Source organism: Sycon ciliatum, chromosome 13 (genome assembly GCF_964019385.1).
Source record: "Sycon ciliatum chromosome 13, ocSycCili1.1, whole genome shotgun sequence".
NCBI classification, from domain to species: domain Eukaryota; kingdom Metazoa; phylum Porifera; class Calcarea; order Leucosolenida; family Sycettidae; genus Sycon; species Sycon ciliatum.
In genome coordinates, this window is record NC_088655.1 from 6,603,865 (window position 1) to 6,625,177 (window position 21,313).

Genomic DNA, 21,313 nt, shown 5'->3' on the forward strand with positions numbered 1-21,313 from the left:
ACGAAGAGTTACTATAGTCAAACGTTACATTACAGATGGAATGCTCGTTCATGTTGAGGTTAGCATCCATGGACACGGATCCATCTGTTTTCACGTGCAGCTCATCAGCTGCTATGGCTTGATCTGTGTAGCGCGTAGATCTGTTTTCCACATCTTGCACATTGCTCTCATCGGCTTTCACCTCTTTCAGTTTCTCCACATCATAAACCAAGGTGTTTTCGGTGTCATCGTTCCCCACAACTGATTGTATTTCGGTAATATCATTCTGCATGCTTTGCATGTGCTTGAGGGAAGTCTCCTCCCCATCACTCCTATGGAAATGCGTAGCCCAGTACGCCATCTTCACACACACACACACACACACACACACACACACTGTTCTAATTATGATAGGAAATATTTTCTTTCTCAAATAAATCATTATGATACTCATGTGTGCTAGTGGTAATCTAATGAAGCGATGATATGTTAGCAAGAGAGAGAGAGAGCAAGAGAGCATGAAAAAAAAAAGGGTTAGGATATAAAGTCTTTCTGATCAATCAATGTGGTAAGATAGACTAAGCATTTAGCAGATTCAAGTCCAGTGAATTGTCCGGTAGGGTGTCAGGGAGAGACGCTGCCGCCGCCACCGTTGTGTCAAACGCAATGTCAGCAGTCACGTTGTCAGCAGTGCTCCACTTCTTGAGGAATGCAATCACCAGTCGAGTCAATTCAGCCTCGGGAAGGTCTTGCACGGTGTCGTGATCCCTTTCACAAAGCCGTGAGTCTACAAACATCAGGGGGATTGCCGAAAGCCATGTCTTGAATTCGCACTTCTCCCTGTTGAAAGATATAGTGGAAGGATGCAGATAGAGCTGACACTCTTCGTTCATCGGGAAGTTGGGCACACCCTTGGTTGGCTTGAGATACAAAGCAGTCACACTCTTCCCTTGGTACATTGCAGGGAAGATGTTACTCCGTATCCTGTTGATATGTGGAGATCTCACGGCACGTCTCAAAGGTGTTGAGGTCTTCAGGAAGAATTGAATGAGATCGTCTTGTGAAGCCTGGACGTACAGCTTAAGTTGACCAAAGCGTCCTTCACATACCGTGCCATTGACAAGCATGCCCGGTAAATCACCGCGCGTATAGTAGAAATCGGTGCCAGGAGCAACATGATAGTCGTGGGCGGTCTTGCTGTACATTGCTTGAACACACTCTGCTGCCCCATCCGTAATAATGGTGGCGACACCTGGTAGTATGGTAGGACGAGGAGATGGCATCTTGATCTTAGGCAGAGGCTCCAGATTCGGATTACGGCTAGTACGTCGCTTGTAGAGACCGGGTTTCTTTATCGTCTTGATAGCGAACGGGTCAATGCCCAAACAGTCCACAACATCTTCACCAGCAACAACAGCATCAGTGGCCATCATGATATCAGTCACGAGAGATCCAGAGAGATCCAGAGGGAGAGAGAGAGAGAGAAGGCTTGAGCAACGAAACAACAAAGGCAGTTGTGAGTGAATGGAGGACTGTGCTTGCACATATATACCCTTTTGACCACCGCCGAGTTTGAAATAACATCCTATGGGAGGTGACGACCTTGGAGAACACGGTGAAATTGTTCAAGAATCAACCAATCAGAGGACACGGTGAGCGGATGATAAGATTTAACCAATCACAGCACGACTTGCACTTGACCTGTCGGAACATGTCTCGGTCATGACTGAACGTGTCTCGACCATGTCTCAGAACAGGTTCCCGAGAGTGTAAATCTCCAACGCATTGCTAACATTGATGACGTACTGCAGTCTTGGTAAATTGATAGAGTATGTTGGCAAGATCAGGTGGGAGAGAGGTCACGTGATCTACTAAATATTCCAGACTGTAGTCATGCCAACAATAGGCATCTATTAGAAGATGCATCATGGACAGGTCTGCAGGTGACATCAAGGACAAATTAACTTTCAGAGTGTTCAGCTGTCTAGCGGACAAAGGACCCTTGATGTGTTCCATGAGATGTAGAAGAAACATCAGTGGAAAACATGATGGAAGAGGTTGTGTAATGCGGCTGCTTCTCAACCATGATACATTACTGCGCGGTAAAGAAGAACGCAGTGTGCGCACTGCATCATGATCCTCATGAAGTATACACGATAATGCTATTGCATAGTTCATGCTTTTATAGCTACTGGACTTCTTCATTGCTTGCAGTGCCTCTTGAACAGGGTGAAACTGTGCATGCGGTAAAGTGAACTCGATCTTGTTGAGAAAATGAACAAGATGACGATTCACACCTTGAATGCGATCGGAATCCGTGTAGGTCTTTATGCTAGTACAACGCTCTCTCCACTTTACCTCGGGCATGTAAATGTCCGACATTACCAATGCACACTGAGAACAAACTCTATGACCAGCATGCTCAACTTGTTCTTCACGATGATAACACACTTCTTCACTTTCCTCTATCTCTTTCTTCTTCTTCTTCTTCTTCTTTTCCTCCAGCGCACATTGCTTCTTTGAACGTACATAAGCATACAGGATCTCAAATTCAGAATCCATTTTCACTGCACCACAACAACTTGAAACTAACTGGATCATCATTCAAGAACACACCTTTTATACTTACATAATCATGACACCATATTACCTTATTGTTTAGGGTAGAGCATAACACCCCAATACATATTTTCAATAATACCCCCTTTTTTTGAGGTAGGGGCACCCCCTGGCACATATTTTTATCCGCAAAAAAACCGGGCCAAAAATAATTTTCACCGCAAAAATGGGGTACTATTAGTACCCCATTTTTCAATAATACCCCATTTTTTGGGACCCGGGCGCCCCCTGTCCCAGAACCCGCTCGTTACTTACTACTTGTAGCTTCTGGATGGAATGAAGAAATAGATGTGTGTGTGTGTGCGTGTGTGTGTGTGTGCGTGTGTGTGTGTGTGTGTGTGTGCGTGTGTGCGTGTTATCTGGCGCTTGTCTTGATCTGTTTCAATCAGAATCAGATCCGCTATCGTTGCCATAAAGAGATAATCTGTGGGTGCACATCCAGTGCATTTGCAGATTTGCGTGCTTCTCTTGCGACGGGCGTATACATGGTACATGGTGTGTACGCAACATACCGCACTCTGATCGAGAATAAACCGAAATAAACTACTTTGCTCTTACTACTTGATGAATTGTAGCTTCTGGATGGAATGAAGAAATATATATGTGTGTGTGTGTGTGTTTGTGTGTGCGTGTTATCTGGCGCTTGTCTTGATCTGTTTCAATCAGAATCAGATCTATCGCTATCGTTGCCATAAAGAGAAAATCTGTGGGTGCACATCCTGTGCATTTGCAGATGTGCGTGCTTCTCTTGCGACGGGCGTATACATGGTACATGGGGTGTGTGTGTTGGTGTGTACGCAACATACCGCACTCTGATTGAGAATAAACTGAAATAAACTACTTTGCTCTTACTACATGTACTTGCTGAATTGTAGCTTCTGGATGGAATGAAGAAATAGATGTGTGTGTGTGTGTGTGTGTGTGTGTGTGTGATTTGTGTGCTTCTCTTGCGACGGGCGTATACATGGTACATGGTGTCTGTGTGTGTGCAATTACAGCTCACAGAGTGTATCCCCAATGCATCACATGGTGCATTTGTTTAAGTCTTGACTGTAGAGGGCAGGGATATTTTTCTATTCATATGACATGTTACATGTACCAGTGAAAACTGGTAAGAAGGGCAACACTACTACCAAACTATCCCAAGAATATATCGTACGTGAAAACAACGTAACAAATAAAGCAATCTCCGCATTGAACACACACACACACCACTGACAAGGGTTAGGTATCCTGACACGTTTCCATTGCAGTCTCGTGGGAAGGACTGCACAGGCCAACTTAATCAACGGGTAGCACTATAAATAGTCAAGACAGAACGGACTAAAACAATTTGCAGGGTCAAACAGCGAAAATAATAACTTGGTGCGAAAAGAAGAGAATAAAATGATAACGCCCAAACGCGCTAAATACAAAATTAAGAAAAAGAGAAATCATATACCACATAGCGCTAAAATTGCACCAAATAATAAATTAACTAAAAAGAAAACCGAGTTAAAAGCAAGAAATCATAACATAACAAACAAACTAATAAGAAAGGTAAATGAAAATCATGTGCAAGCCTTCACTCCAGAGTAAGGTAGTCTTCTAGAGAAGGCGGGGCCAGATCGAACGCCGTTGAAGTTTGACTTTCATAGAGGCAGGTGTGGCAATTCGTCAAAATCGCACCGACCGAATACAGCATTGCAACAGGTTGCAGTAGAACCTTCTGGTTTTTCTTGAAATCCAAGAACGCAAATTGCTGGAGGATTTTTCCAAATCCCCACTCTACGCAAATACGCACGGCACTCATCTCAGCGTTGAACCTGTTCTGCTCTTCAGTCAGATTGACCCGCCGATGTGGAGCAAGCAAGTGCGCCCTTACAGGATACGCAGGGTCTCCGTAAAGGCTAAAAACGGGTGCTGCGTCCGCTCCGAGTGGCTGAGGGCGATCCATGAACTCCTCTAGTTGTGGCAGCAGGCCCGAGTCGCGCAGAAGGTAGGCGTCATGTCTACGGCCTTCACAAGGGCCATGGAGGTTGGCGATAATTCCGTTGGGACACACAACAGACTGAAATTTGAGTGCGTGTACGCGCTTGTGGCCGTTAAAGAAAAGCCGCTGCCCACTGATCGGTTTGCAGATCGGTCGCACGGTGCCATCTATAAAGCCCCACACATTTTGAAGTGGTGCTTTCCTTCCAACTGCGGCGGCAAATTCTTCAAGATGAAGAGGGGAAAGCCAAGGAAGGTCCACACGCCTAAGCAGGTCTCCCCAACGATCGTATATAAATCGACAGGTGTCATTGATGATGACGCTCAGCTCACAGCGAGAGCGCCCAAACACATCTTCCAATTGGCCTAGCCGGCATGGATAGGCCAATCGTGCTAGGACCACACATAGCCCATCGTGGCCAGTCCATTTAATCTTGTTTGGCCCACAGAACTCCTCAGGCAATCCAAGAGCTGTGGTCAGCCTTTGGTGGTGCTGCTTTTGGAAACGGAAGGTCTCTCTCCATTTCTCGGAGGTCCACTTCTCGTCCAACCAGTCGAAACGATTGGGGAGCTGTCGAGGACGTTCCACATTGATTTGCTCCTGAAGCAGTTCCACAATTAGCTGCAGCAGCTCAAAATGAGGATCCTCGCGATCAAACTCTAAGGCGAAGAGCTCGCAGAGGACAGGTACGAGAGCCATGAGGACATGTACTTGATTGACAAACACGTGCACAGAGGGACAACGAGAATCCAAAGTAATTAGTTACTACAAGAACATGCAAGAACCATTGACCAAAAAAACTACTTACTTTTGTCGTGGTGTCCACGTGCCACTTCGAATCTGTTTTCAAACTTTCCCGCTCACATAAATGCCGTTTCCATCGAAACGACTGCAAAGATTTCACAGGTTTTCAGTACGTGTGACTAAACAGCACTTTGCAACGTGGATGGCCTTCATCCACTTTACGTGGATCACCCACGTACGCGTTTCCGTTACGTGGGAACTAAACCTCCCTACTTTGACTCTCGGCTTACCCGTTAGTGCACATCGGGTGGTGCTCTTTGGAAGCTTGGGTGCCAGCCAGCGAGACGATTCCTGTCGCCTGTACGGCTTGGGAGGCTGGCGTTGTGGCCTTTGGGCAGCTGGGGCAGCTGCAGGGGCAGTATTTTTGGGCTGCAATGCTGGTTGTTGGTGCAAAGTTTCTGCATACGTGGGTCGATGTTGTGGGGTGGAGGATACGGTTTTGGTAAAGCTTGGTTCAGTGGGGTCATTGTTCAAAGTTTGAATCACCGTATCGTACCTCTCAACTTTGGCATGCAGGTCGTTCCTAAGTTCCCGTACTTCCGTCTTCAGGCACAGCACCTCTCTGGCAGAATCGTTGAATTTAGCTTCTATTTCTCTCATGGCGTGTAACTCAGTCTTCAACTCTCGGACGACATTAGTGAGTTCAGACAGAGCTGAGCACAGGCTGGCAACAACACCCTCATTAGCAGCCAGGGGGCTCGTGCTAGTAGGTTCACTTACTTCTTTGTCCTCATCCAGCGATGTTCTGAGCAGGGCAACAAGATCGGGTCTGGTGGCTTTTCGTGGGATTTCCAGTCCACGCTGCCTGATGAGGTCCCTCAGCTCCCCGTCGATCAGGACTGCAATGTCCACTTCAGCAGCGGGCTTATTAGCCATTTTATTACTAAATAAAGGACTTTTCCGGTGGCCTAAAGCCCAGGAAATTCGAGTCACCCATCAACCAATCCCTTTGAGAACTACTTATCGTTATTTTCTGCAAATATCCTTCTCCTTTTTCCCTGTAGAGACTGTTGCAGCTGTTGGGGATCACCAGTATAATGTCAAGTCATTTGGGAGGACTCGTCTTGTTAGCTTTGACACACCCTCATGCTCTTGCGAGGACTGGAATCTGAAAGCACTACCGTGCAAACATATGTTTGCCGTATTCAGGATGGTACCCGGCTGTAGTTGGGAGTCGCTGCCCGAGACGTACCGCTCCAGCCCCAAAATAACACTAGACATCGATCTTGGAGATGGTGAGGTTCATTCAGAGGATTTGGCAGTGGCTGAGGAGGTGAACAACTCGCCGCATGATGAAGTTGGGACCCAGCTGTCAAATCCGGTTTCCAATGAAATTCCTTTGCACAGGGTAAGTTTGCTTATAGTTTGTTGTGCTTTAAAAATTTCCCTTGCATATATTTGCCTGAAGGAAAATCATTGCGTAACGTTTTTACAAAGGCGACACTGAGACAATCATCTTTTAATAATGCAATGCTTAAAACCAAGATTACATAACTCCCCAGAGTGTGCAACTCCCACATACCCTGCTGTCCCGACAGAATTTCAAGTTGACGTCATTATTTATGACGCAATGCTCCTTGCACCAGTGATTTACAACATGTGTACCGGTTTCAACGCATCACACGTTTTTCTTTGCAATAATTAATCGATCGGCTTCGGTCAACCACAGGTTCCGGATTCGTCTGATAATATGTGTACATTGCGCATTGCATCAACAAAAATGACGTCAACTTGAAATTCTGTCGGGACAGCACCCATTGTGGAGTTGCACACTCTGGGGGGTTATGTACTCTTGTTAAAACTATAGGCACACTCATATCCCAATGCTAGCAATGAATAATGTTTCCATGCTATGATTGTTAAATAAGTACTCAGATGGTGAGCAAAAGACCATATGAAATTTAAAATAATTCATATTAGGCCCCACCGTTTTCCTTGTTTCCATTTTCTATTTGAAAGAATTTTTTTCTTTTGTGGCTACTTTCCTTCTGTGCAGACACAACAGCAACAATGCCGGCTCGATGCAAGGCAAGCACGAAACATGCTCAAAGTCCTCCAAGCGCAGACCTTAGTCTGTACAGAATCAAGTGCTGTACGCGATCTCAAAACTCAACTGGAGAAGCTGTCAGAAGAGTTTGCAAAAAGTCTGCCCACTGATGAGTCTGGCTTGGTTATCCAAGAGGGTATGTAAAGTGTCGTTAATCATGACTAAAAATTTGTCGATTCCGCAGACATGGACCTTGTGTGTTCTGGTGAGCTGGTTTAATATTGCTTTGTTGTTCGCTAGACTTTGATGTGATAGGTCTGGCCAGTCATTCGAGTTCCGCTAATGCCACCTAACATCTCAAAATAGCTAGCAGTCCAGAGCCGATTGAGTAATGTTTGTGCTATTTTGTATGATTTCCTGCACAGCGTCTTCACACACCTTGAACCAACAGTTCAGTGCCAGGCGCAGGCTGCACGAAACGTATAGCACTGCTGTCCCTGATCCAGCCTTGCAGTCAGGGCATGCCAAGCGTGGTCGACCTGCAGTCGAAAGACACCTCAGGTGTCGTGTCGGAGTTTCCGGAGAGACTGAGCGGAGGCAATTCCTACAAGCTCAACAGCGTGAGCAAGGTGTGTGTGCGGTAGGCTTTACTATCCCCAGTTAATTACTTTGCTTTGCCTCCCCACTTAATTACATTTCCTTGCAAGTTCTACGTCACAAACGATCGTGTAGTGTAATAGTGGGAACAGAACGTTTGTGCAATGTTCCTCTTCTATTTTAATTGACGCGTTACTTTACTTGCCACTTTGACTCATGTAACATTTTTACAGCGTCAACAAGACCAGGTTCCGTCACATTGACAGCACTACCAGTAAGCAGTTCAGTACAACAGGTTGCAGCTCCCGAACGTAAGTGGTGATGTCTTCAGTGCGCATCTCTACACTATACAGCAGACTAGCAGCCGCTTCTTCTGCATGACGTAGCAACTTCTGCTTTAGCGCTAAGGAACAAACAGCCAAACCAATAAATAATTGTTAACGGTAAAGATTGCCGAACCCTGGCTCCGCCATACATGTTGCATAATTGCCTGATGCCATGTGCCGTTGTCAAAGCCTGGGAATTAGCCATCGTCCTAAGCATTGTTTTATAGTTCACGTGTTTGTATGTGTTGTTTGTGTGTCAATCTGATATAGCTGCTATCACTGTACGTCATTCCGCAACATCTACCTTGGCCCCTGCACCCGTGTGCACAACAAATCGGGAACAACAAACAGAACTGTTTTGCAGAGGTATGTTGGGTACATTCGCCCGCAGGACTATGTCCTATTTTCTGCATTGGTTTTAATAGTTGATTGGTCTCAATGTTTGACTTCGTGCTTTTCCTTCCTATTCTGGTGTGGCACATGTATGTTTGTGCGTGCATGCGTGTGTTTGTGTGTGTCTTTCCGCGTGCCTATCTATTGCAGGTGCCCGTGCATCTCAATCTACTGCAGCCACATCGTCTACAATGTCTGTACCAGAGATGTCTGTACCAGATGAGCCACAGCAAAGGGCAAGATGTCATACACGTACGAGTTTGCTGGTATTAGTTTGTAGCATTGTGATAGATGACAAATTCATTTTCCTGTGGTAGAAATGATGTGCTTGGTCGTGTTTGTAAGGATTTAAAGTTTAAACCATGAGAGCAAAATCATAATTAATGCTAATGTGTATGTGTGTGGGTGGGTGTATGTGCGCGTGTTCGTGTGTCAACATATTACAGCTGCGCGTTTACTTCACTCTGCATGAGCCACGTTGTATCCAATGTCTGCTACGTCTGTACCAGTATGCACAACAGATGGGCTACAGGAAAGGGCAAGATGCAATACAGGTATGCTGGTTTTCGCTTGCATTATCCGATAAATTTCCCTATTCCAGTTTTAAATCGAGGTGACAAGAGTTCTCCATCTTTCGGTTCTTAATTAATACAATAAAGCATTCAGGTTTGTTCTGGTCTTATTGCGTGTAAAAAGGGTTTCAGAGCAGACTCGCCCTCCTCCTATTCACTCTGCAAACGTTAAACTCGAACTCATTTGATCAATGTTTTGCAACGTTTCGGCAAAATTGCCCTCATCAGGTATACAATGGTGTGCAGGTCTGAAAGGGAGCAATTATATACATGTACATGCAATTTGTGATGCTATGAAGTATGATATGCTACATCTCACCCACCGTGACGTTCCAGAATCATAAAGATATTGATACGTCAAAGAAGTATGCTACCAACAACAATTTTTCAAAGAAGACAATGCGGTGATAAATTCACGAAAAGCCCGAAGTTTTTTTCACACAGACATCCACGCACACCCACAAACCCATGCACACACACACACATACACACACATACACACACACACACACACTCCAACAAAATGATAATGCACAGTGCACTGGTGTAAGATGTAGCAAAAATAGCAGCCAGCGTCAGATGTCACCTCAGTGCCCACATATCAAGAGTGAGTAACTCCACGCACAGTAATATTTTTCTAGGTGCGATGTTGCATATTGCGTGTGATTCAAGAATATTCTTACGCGGCTCAAGTTCGCACTACACTACCATAAGGATGTATGGAGCGGTGGGAAAAAGCGGGAAACAACACAAGAAGGGAATATCCTTGCTGATTCTCTACTTCTAGCATAAATTCTGGCTTCGTTTTCGTTATTGCACATTCCCGTGAAACCACTGATAAAAATGGGTGAAAAGCTTTTGGTGATATGAAACTGACAACCTTGTTGTGGTGTGTATATAAATTGTGTTCGCCTACCTCTCTTTTTAAATATATATATATATATATATACACACAACAACAAGGTTGTCAATTTCATAATACTAAAAGCTTTTCACCCATTTTCATCAGTAGTTACATGGGAATGAGCAAGAACGAAAACGAAGCCAGAATTTATACTATGTGTGGCAACAAGTGATAGCGCCATCACAAAGCATTTGCAGGCGCAACCTGAATGCATCCCGCAGGAACGTAACAGCAGCTTCAGTGTGATCACACCAGCCCGGAACAGCGCGCACAGATTCACACTGGAGGCGCTGTACATTCGCAGTCTGAGGCCAGAGCTGTGTCGACAAAAGAAGCACATCAAGGTGCTATGGCTGTTCAAGCTGCAACCGGACTGACAACTTTATTACGTGTTTGTTCTGGTACTGCATTCCCCTCATGTGTTGTTTCCCGCATTTTTCCACTGCTCCATACATTCTTATGGTAGTGTAGTGTGAACTTGAGGCGCGTAAGAATATTCTTGCTGATTCTCTACCCCCAGTATAAATTCTGGCTTCGTTTTCGTTCTTGCTCATTCCCATGTAACTACTGATGAAAATGGGTGAAAAGCTTTTAGTATTATGAAATTGACAACCTTGTTGTTGTGTGTATATAAATTTTGTTCGCCTACATCTCTATTTAAATATATATATTTGCGCACGTGTGTGTTGTGGTATTTATGTGTGTTTTAGCTCCGCAGCAGCCTAAGTGCTGTAACCCCAGCGGCGCTTTTTCAGAGCTACCAACGAAGCCTTGCCGGAACAAGAATTGTTGTCATGCGTTCCACCATGTTTGTACCACACACGACATGGGGACCTATTGCAGGCATTGTCGTGTCACTGATTGCTGACGAATGCTTGGACGTGTGTGCGTATGTCACATCGGGTTCGGCAGCTTATCATTATTATCAAGCGTTATCAATGCATGTGTGATGACCCTCCATACACAGTGTTCATAACCATTTACATGTAACAGTTACGTACCCTAATGTTGCAATCATGACTATGCATAATAATAAGAACAGTACGATAGGTACGTTTCTAGAAGATCGAGCCACGTGTTAGATATCTCCTACTCCTCATCATCACTACAGTCACGTGTTAGATATCTCCTACTCCTCATCATCACTACAGTCACGTGTTAGATATGTCCTACTCCTCATCATCACTACAGTCACGTGTTAGATATGTCCTACTCCTCATCATCACAACAGTCACGTGTTAGATATGTCCTACTCCTCATCATCACTACAGTCACGTGTTAGATATGTCCCACTCCTCATCATCACTACAGTCACGTGGTAGATATGTCCTACTCCTCATCATCACAACAGTCACGTGTTAGATATGTCCTACTCCTCATCATCACTATAGTCACTCCCTGCTGGCGCTCCCCAATATGTTACCTAGACTCGCCCTGACCACAGAACTATCGTCACTATTCTTGTTGTCTCTCTCTGGCTGGATCGCGTCCAGCTCAGGCAACGCTTTATAACCTAAGTACAGCCGTGCTTCGCGGGCTTTTAGTTATTCCTCTCTACTTCTCGTATTTTCCGCCAATTGCTGTTGCTGTTGCTCTACTTCTTCTTCGTCATCCTTTACCTGTATTTTAATGGTAAGACATTACTTATTTATTTATTTCACCTTCCCGTGGCCAGAGAATAAAGGCCAATATGGATGGAGATGGGGGGGGGGGGGGGGTTATGCTGTCAATAATTTCTCCTTTATTCTCTTTTCACTCCGAACACATGATTATGAAACTCACTCTCTCTGTGCTCTGTTGTGGAGATATACGTGGTCCGGGTTGTTTTAGAGTCAGACAATTGCATATATCTTGCATGACTTGTAAATAAGTCCTGCTGCTTTGTATATAAACCTGCGTTCTGGTGTGCTTATGAGTTAAGAACATGTATCGTTCTGAGAGAGACAGTGAGTTACAATTATACGGAGGGAGGGAAAGAGAAGGAGAAAGAGAGAGAGACAAGCAATACTTGACTGATTGGAACTAATGTTTTAGCGATTCGACGGTTGTCTTCTTCAGAATGATAATGAAGAGAGATAAAGACGGAGACATCGTTTCTTTCCTTCTTGACTGCTAGTACTGTATACCCAGTGCTGATAGTGATGGGAGGGTACAATCCACAAACTGAGGGTTGGCACTTTTGTTAAATGTCTCCTGCAATCAAGTAGAGACGGTTCAAATAGCCCTGCCATATCCATTCGGTCGGCAGCTGGATAACAATAGAGGCTATGCGATTACAATATAAATTGATATGCGTGGGCAAAGTCGCGGCACAGCGATGGAAAATCGGCTCGCGCTGTATACTGACCATTCGTTCCACTAAACGTATATCCACTTGCGGCCAAGACGACCTTGGTAATGTACTGTTGCGCAAGTCCGGAGGCGAATTGATGTGTCTTGCTTCAGGGTCCTATTCCTTGCTGCAAATCATGACAATCATGATAATATGTTGCTATATTAATGCGATTAATAGTATTAGTGAAGCGGACATTACAAAATGATGAATGAGAATACATGTATCTAAAATGGTTGTTCCTAATCGATTTTCTTGAGACTATCATCAGGGAAAATCGTCTCACAATATATTGTCAGATGGAGCCAAAGCCCAGCGACCTGGACGAGGCCGTCCCCGCAAACAGGTGCCAGTTGCACAATTACAACAGAACCACACAGTACCGGTTGAACGTGCTACAAGTACACAGGTACGTGAGACTGAAGGAAATGGCCAAACACAGGTACGGAGACCAGTAACAAGGAGCATGACTCGTGCGCTGGTAATGTCATCTACAACCGGACATGGACTGGCAGCGAGCAGTAGCGTGGGATTGTCGTTGGGTGCAGAGGACGGAATGGAAGAGGAAGAGGATGAGGAAGGTGAGAGCAGTGATGAAGAGAGTGAGTTGGACAACCAAGATGAAGATGACCGGACTGAAGGTGAGACCACAACGAAAGGGTCAGCCATTAAGAAACACCTCTTGTCTAGTAGCCAATGCCGCTCAGTGTATGATGATTCATGCTTCACTGTTTTGTGTCGTGCTCGTAGGTTTCGTGAACTTAAGGTATTAGAAGCTGTTTTCATCCGTAAACACAATCCTAATCTATGCATTCAGAAAGAAAATGTCACAAAACTGAGACTCTTCACCTAGCATTCACACACGTATTCATTCGCATACACCTACACCTCACAGTTCCTCACTCTATCACATTCACCTCCTTCCACGCCTTCATTTCACTCACCTTATGTAGTAGCTCACACCGTCAGAACACTCTCACATCTTTTCTTCTAATTTCTTTCGTCTTCTCTCCCACTTTAGTTTTTTTTCACACCTCACCTTGTATACTTCCCACTATCCGATAACCTATAAGTAGTTTGTTTCTCCGTATAGCCTCTATTGTGAGACGATTTTCCCTGATGATAGTCTCAAGAAAATCGATTAGGAACAACCATTTTAGATACATGTATTCTCATTCATCATTTTGTAATGTCCGCTTCACTAATACTATTAATCCCATTAATAAAGTAATTGTCTCCTCGTCGCCTTTTCATATGTTGCTATGTTCTCTTGCACAGAGTCAAGTAGACCAATTTTTAGGCAGCACGAGTTAAAATCCTCAGTTATTAGGCACATATACTGGCTGAGATGATTCGTTGGCGACTATGCTGGTACGTTTATATGTTCAGCATGTTCCCTTCTCTCCGGAGACGTGTGAGACGATTTCCATACACACAGTACATGTACAGGTGCGTCACGGACACACATTTCTTGCATCGAAAACTTCCGCCGCTCCATAACAATGCCAGATTTCGGGTAATCGAATATGCACAGCTCCATTTCAAGCTGCAAGGCAGACAGTCCTGCTCGCACAGCATCAACAGACAACTGAAAAGCTACCAGGATGTTCTTAGGCTTGACATCTGCCAACAACAAAGCTCCTGTTTTCTTTTACCAGAGCCAACAGACGGGGGAAGAACGAACTAAATTAATTGCAGTTGGCGAATACCACAAACAGTTCGTATCTGTATCATTTATTTTTCTCCTTCAACAAGTAGTTCTCAAAACTCTACAAGACGAGATAAGAAAAGCAACGTACGAGAGAGAGCTAAGGTACATTCACTAGATTGGAGACCAGGGAGTTGTGTACGCGCATGCAACTTCAGGTTGCTCATCCGTCTGACCTCGCAATGGCCACGGCCAAGTGTCCAGTCGGTATCGCGCACCGCTACGACGCGGCCACGTACGAAGCCTTGGCTGTGACGTTTATTTTTTTATGACAAAAAATCCGCAAAAAAGGTTGGGCTTGTCCCTTTAGTCCTACCCCTAGGCTTAAGTGGTGTGGTGTGTACAACTGAGCTTCAGCCACAGTCATGTCGTGGGAGACCTATTTATTCTGCTTCTACACACTTTCATCACTAAAATATGTATCCAGGATTTTGTAAGCAACTGAATCCGGTTTTGAGCTGCTCACTCCTGCTCTCATGTACTCTAACCCAAATACATATCTGACCAAGTACAAAGGTCAAAAAGAATGGTTTCACCAATTATAGAAACATACGTTGTAACGCTGCGTTTCATGCACGTAGCTAAATGCTAGGGCAATCATCAGACAACTAATGCTTTTGTCGCGGGATAGCTTGTTCTTATTGTGGGGGATACGCATGGGCATGTAGAGGAGGTGTGAGCTATCAATGCAGGGCATGCATGTATCTGACCAAGTACATGTAGTCGGGACTCATCGGACTAATAAAGATTGTGTCAAGTAATAGTTGTAGTAGTAGTAGTAGTACAATGTAGTAGTAGTAGTAGATTATATTTTTTTACTTGGGGAGTCCCAACAGGCGTTGCCTTTTTACTGGGAACCCTATGTGAATTTTTACCATGTTTATGTCGTATCCGGTCAGCCCCGGGGCCGCTCCAGGCACCAACATGTCCACACGCTCACTCGCATGTTCAAAGAAGACAGAACACATAGATCAGGCTGTTGTTTTCTGTAGCAGTCTAAGTTTTGCAGATACTGACTTCAACCCCAGGGTTCCACTTCCCGGGAAAATCTACAGAAGCAGATGCAAACGACCCCCCTTCTTTTGTTAATAATGACAACTCTCAAAATAAGTACTCCCACCGACTGAGAACCCGCCGAAAAGGGCACTCGATTAGAGCTATCCGATCTCTAAAAAGCGGTAATAGCATCAGCTACATCCCAGAGGCCAATTCATAGGCTTCTTCTGGGAACTCGCAAGGCCTAGCACTCAGCAACAATCAGTCTGCAATCAGCCAAATGCACAGAGCTAGCAAGCGCTGCAAATGCGTCAATTTGCAACAAATACAAACTGGCGTATCTTTCCAATTCTTCCTTACCGACAAGGTCAGGGGACCAGCGAGAATCGCACTGTAGGGGCGTCGATTCCACTCCCCCCGATGGGGCGGTAGAAACCCTACAGCAATGGCTTCAGCTACAATAGCTGCACGAGCAGGAGCAGCTGCTGAGACAGCGCAGGAGGTAACAGCAAGTTTCACAGCACCTGCTGAACCATAAGGTCACAACACACAAAACCACAAAAGAACACAAACCACAAGGACAGCAGGAACACTGCTGCCACTGTGCCAGCTTCGTCATACAGGTCAAATTCTCCATTGACGCCATGATCAAACCCTTGACTTGGCGGCGCTCCACATCTGTTTCCAGAATGTGAATGTCCATACCAAGTGACACAAACCAAAATAATGGATATACGACGCCACGTGGAATTTTCGTCAATCTTACGATCACGAGCAACAGCCCCAAGAACAACCATACCTTCTTCTTGATATCCTTGAGATCTCGTAGAAGTCCGGTCATTCGCGGATCGGGCAGCGGAAAATCCATACTGCCCGTCCATTCGAACGACTGGGGCATCACAATGTCATAATCATCAATGTCTCTCTCGTTGACAGCACACAAGGTGTCGGATCCTGTTCACTGCGCCAAATGTCGTATCCGGACGGCCCGGGGTTAGACCCCAAGGCTGCGGTCGCCGACATGAACTAACTTACTTACTAAACCTTCCCATCACAAGGCCGTGCAGTGGCGGCCACTTGGAGAGAGTCCACCAACAGAATTACTCTTACGCGCGCACGCACATATACCTAGACATACTCTTACACACACACTCAGGCATATACAGACACGTACACTCACACCAGCGTTCAGGTTGACTCAAATCTTCAAAGGAGCTAACTTGGTTCAAGAGACGATAATTATTGAGAGCACAAGGCAAGAGAGACGAAAGCCGGAGCTTCCGCCTGAAGGCGGAAGGCAAGAGGAGAGAGAAAAGGAAGGTGATGGCAATAGTATCTAGTTGCGGCCATGGAAGTCCATGGCCACGAGATTGCTGGTCCCGCATGCAATAGCGTATCGAACCGTTGTAAATATCTGTACGAACTGTTGCATAAAGAGCGGGAGCCATGTGGGGAAATAACAGCGTATACCAAATAAGGAAGGCCCCAGGCCTTGTGTGAAGATATAAAATAAAGACGATTATGAACCCGTTTACGGGAGATAGATAAATAATTAGACACCTAAATAAGGCATACTTGTCCCGTAGAGGCCTAAAAGGCACGTGTCAATAGTATGGATACGACATTGAGGTTACGTTTGGTTGGTCACATTCCCAAATGGAAATCACTTGGAATCACTCGGAATCATTCTCGCTCGTTTGGTTGGTCAAAAAAGTGCGTTAGGTTGGTCACATTCCACATGATTCCAGAATGGGAATCGCTGAGAATGATTCTTTTTGGAGAATGATCATTCCACCTCACATGCTGGAATGAGCATTCTCATTCCGGAATCAAAAATGATAATGGCTGCGATGAGCCAAACAATGTAGCAACAGGTTCAAGTGCCTCAAATCATGCACTCAGAAGTACCTTGACTCTCTCAAGGAAACTAGAGTCGGGTAAAAGAAAAGACAGCCGCCGTTCCACAACGACATCATGGAATTGCTATGTCAAGTGATTCCTAATTGATTCTAGCGCGTTAGTTTGGTCAGGTGATTCTTGCCGATTCCCATTCCAGAATGGTTCTCATTTACATTCTGAAAATGCCCAACCAAACGCAACCTTACATACGTAGAGGATATAACCCGAGTCAGATGGTTATACCGGCTGAATATAAATCCCGACTGCGATAGCAGGAGGGATTTATATGAGGGTACGGTATAACCCGACTACGAGGGTCATATCCTACTTATGCCAGGTACCCCTACGCATTTCCAGAACAACGAACCTATTTGGAGATCTCCTACATCATGCAGTACATGAACATCTTCTGATGGTTATCAGTTGTCAATTGAAAGAATGGTCGAGCAAGGTCAGAAGGAGATTCCTCCGTGGATGTTTGGCATAAGATTTCCTTTCAGTTCCAGTGCATATTGTAGCATCTTCATGATCTTGTCTTGAGTCGTGAGCGGTGCGGAAGTCGACTGAATTGCTGCGGTGCTGGAGTTTGTCGTTGAATCAAACTACCGTCACTAGTTAGATTACAGCTTGGACTCTTTGGGAGTAAGTGTTACTATAATTATGGTACAGTGCTGATTTTCACATGCGGCATCTCATAATCAGTTTTGCTTGCAAGTAGATGCATTTGCATACACTGTTTTGTATCACATTTCAATCCAATCTATTGTAGCCTTTTCCAATCGGGTTGAAGTACATGTACACTGGTATTATAAACTTATTTACGAAGAAGACAGTCCGTTGATGATCTTCAACTCTTCGAAGTACAATGTACATTGCTGACCCATTCGGGATACTTCGTGGTTATTCGACGTTCTTTATCCTCAGATTCAGTATAATAGAATACTCTGTAGACGAATTCCAGGTCATTCTTCTTTTCCATTGTGTACCAGGTGTACTGTTCCTCTTCAGTGTGCCGTTCTGTGTGGAGTGTACACGCGCATGTGGTGTCCGTTGTGTCTGTTTATGTATGGTCCGTGCGCTGGAGTACTGCCGCCGTAAAAGTTCACTGCCTTTCAGGCAGTGAACATGTACGGTGGCAGTGCCCTAGCGTACGTACCGTGCACCGGGATTTATATTCTATATAAATCCCGCGCGGGATTTATACTGGCCAATATAACCATGGCTGGACGAGCGCTGATTGGCTGAAAACAGGCCCTCCGTACCGTACCATGGTATAAAGAGTAAGAGATGGGGCCTGACGGCAGCCAGTGGGAAGAGCATTCCATTTGTCTGCCGCCAGGAAAGAAATAGAACGCATGCCATATTGCGTAGAAACAGGCGGAAGAACTAATGAACGCTGTGTCTGGCCGCGCGTGCGTGCCTAGTGTCCAAGCACAGCAGCCCTAAGCTGGAACAAGGATTGGAGAAGGGGACTAGCGAGATGTGGGGTCAAGCCGCGGTACACGAAAACATAGAGTTTAAGATTGATGTGCTGTTCAAAATAATAGAGAAGATATTTGCGGAGAACGATTTCAGTAGACATCATACGGTCAAACCCAAAAACCTTCTTCATTGCTATTTGACTGACCGTCACGATCTTGTTGAACAGGGTGGCGCTGAGACAGTGCAGATAAGCGTTACTGGCCTAGTCGAGAGTCGATTGCACAATGGATAAATAGAACGTCCTCTTCGCTTCAGGTGTTAGGTTTTTTCGGCCATGTCGAAGGCGGCAATCTTGCCGAACACCGCACCGCAGACCTTCTCGACTTGCGGCTGGAAGGTGAGATGCTCGTCGATGAGTAGTCCGAGATACTTCACGGTGGCTGCAGGGGTGAGGGGCTTCCCTTTGCAAACTAGGGGGATTGGTAGATGAGGCACAGGTTGGCGTGGGCGCCGAAGACCAGGAACTGCTTCTTGTCAGGGTTCATGAGAAGTCCTTTGTCATCTAGTTAGATCTCCAGAGCGCTAAGGTCATCTTGAAGCTTTCGCAGCATGACAGAGAGGTCCGTTCCAATGATGAAAAAGGCGATGTCGTCGGCATAGAGCTGAGGACTACTGTTCCGAACAATCTATGGAACCTTGCAGATGTAGACGCAAAAGAGGAGGGGGCCAAGGACGGACCAGTGCGGAACTCCCCTGGTGCAGGGCACAGTCCCACCATGCTCCCCATTGACCATTACTTGTTGACTTCGGGAGGACAGATACATGTACAATAGTCCGCGAACCACTTCAGCACCGAGCCGCCTAGCCTGACGTCAGCCAGCTCGTTGACCAGTTGCTGATGCTGTACACGGTCGAAAGCCTTGCTCATATCTGCGAATAGTATCGCGCATCGCTGGCCAGTGTCCAGTGCTCTTGTCCACCTATCTATGGAAACAGCGAGGGCATCTTCGCAACTGTGATTTGGACGGTACGCAAACTGCTCCAGTGGCAAGGCAGACAGCTCTGGGTGGTCACGGAAGAATTCAGTAATCTGCCGGTGGACAACCTTCTCCAATATCTTGGAGGCAACGGACAGCAGAGATATTGGCCGGTAGTTGGTGGCTGCAAGTTTGTCTCCAGACTTGAAGAGTGGGCACACGTGTGCATGCTTGTAAGAGGCTGGAAAAACGCCAGAAAGTAGGGACTGATTGATTATGGATGTTAGTGAGGCCGTGATAGTTGCTTTGCATGACTTTAAGATGCAGGGAGGAATACCATCCGAACCCGCGCCGTGTGGAGTTGAGAGTAGTCAGTAGAGCCTCAACTGTTTCAGTGTTGACCAAGGTGAAGTCAGTCAGGGTGCTAGGTGCTGTCGGATCCCTGTCGGCCGGTATCTGCAACACTTCTGGCCTGGCTGAGTCGTGACAACATCACAACGGATACAAACTTACAGAGACCTGGGAAATTTTTGACTGCATTTTTGAGTTTATCGGCAAGGCAGAGATGAAATTTGAAAATGTTTTCTGGTGAATCTCTGGGGAATAGCCTTCTCTAGCTTCCTATAGTTTTAGTTTTACCTCTGGACAAAATTTGAAAACGTTTTATGAAAGGTTCGTGTTATTTTTTCACGGACCTTTCAGAAAAACATTTCAAATTTTGTCCAAAAGTAAAACTAAAACTATAGGAGGCTAGAGAAGGCTCTTCTCCAGAGATTCACCAGAAAACATTTTCATATTTCATGTCCACCTTGCCGATAAACTCGAAAATGCAGTCAAAATGTGATCAAAATGACCCCTAAAAAGTTGTACCGCCCCAGCCACCTTAACACCAGATAGCAATGTGAGTCAGTGTCAATCTGTCGCCTAAAGTGCACCTGAAAGCAGGATTTTAGCGCTCACACACGACCCCTTATAAGTTTAGCACGGCACGCATCTAAAACAGTTTTCACACCAACAGTGAGTGCTAGCCTAACCGTACATGTAGATCTTTCACAACAGTACAACTCATCAACCACGTACACGTAGATCTCTCACTACAGTACAACTCATCAACCACGTACACGTAGATCTCTCACTACAGTACAACTCATCAACCACGTACATGTAGATCTCTCACTACAGTACAACTCATCAACCACGTACACGTAGATCTCTCACTACAGTACAACTCATCAACCACGTACACGTAGATCTCTCACTACAGTACAACTCATCAACCACGTACACGTAGATCTCTCACTACAGTACAACTCATCAACCACGTACACGTAGATCTCTCACTACAGTACAACTCATCAACCACGTACACGTAGATCTCTCACTACAGTACAACTCATCAACCACGTACATGTAGATCTCTCACTACAGTACAACTCATCAACCACGTACATGTAGATCTCTCACTACAGTACAACTCATCAACCACGTACATGCAGATCTCTCACTACAGTACAACTCATCAACCACGTACACGTAGATCTCTCACTACAGTACAACTCATCAACCACGTACACGTAGATCTCTCACTACAGTACAACTCATCAACCACGCACACGTACACGTACATGTACATGTACATGCAGATAGCTACTAGTACTCACAACTTACACTGCTTTTTTCTTTCTTTTTTTTCTGGCCTCTTTTACGGGCAAAGTAACATAATGGTTTAAAATTAATAATAAATCATACACTGGAGAAGAAATCAGAAAAATGCATGTGTAAAATAAAGAATTTCAAACCCAAAAAAACCCAAACTTCAAATCATT

The 21,313-nt window shown here is 45.2% G+C and overlaps 1 long non-coding RNA gene across 1 annotated transcript; it reads left to right on the forward strand.

The window, feature by feature from the left end:
• Positions 1 to 8,236: 8,236 nt before the first annotated feature.
• Positions 8,237 to 8,942, forward strand: LOC135829034 (uncharacterized). Its single transcript, XR_010555787.1, has 3 exons — positions 8,237 to 8,269; positions 8,555 to 8,650; positions 8,828 to 8,942. It is a non-coding gene; the product is annotated as an uncharacterized LOC135829034 (long non-coding RNA).
• Positions 8,943 to 21,313: the final 12,371 nt, after the last annotated feature.